The sequence below is a fragment of the Lycium ferocissimum genome, chromosome 4 (assembly GCF_029784015.1).
Source record: "Lycium ferocissimum isolate CSIRO_LF1 chromosome 4, AGI_CSIRO_Lferr_CH_V1, whole genome shotgun sequence".
Taxonomy (NCBI): domain Eukaryota; kingdom Viridiplantae; phylum Streptophyta; class Magnoliopsida; order Solanales; family Solanaceae; genus Lycium; species Lycium ferocissimum.
Window position 1 is genome coordinate 61775194 of NC_081345.1, and position 431 is coordinate 61775624.

Here is a 431-nt window from a genome sequence, read left to right on the forward strand (position 1 = left end):
ATAAGATTTATAATATGCAATTTTAAAATGCGAGCTTTAAAACGAGCCCAATATTGACATGGTTTCGACTAATGTTTCAAATATGTAAGTAACGCACTTAAATGAGACGTAATTCGTACGCCGCCTTTTAATTAACAATTTTCCCGAATTAGACGGAGCGGGATACATATCTTCTTTTCAAATCATATTTGTAAGAGTAAATAACTCGTAACTTTCTTGTAATTGTCAATTTTTATGAAATAATAATGAAAATCTCAATTTTTGCAATTTTCTCAGGATTTTTGTAATTTTAATATTGAAAGGAAGTATCCTTACTCCGTCTTTGACTCGGGAAATTTGAAACTTAAAATATGCAGCTTATGAGGTGAAAATTAGGTGTCAACAATGAACACAGACTAACTCTTCACACACGGGTGGTGGTACACCTGTGT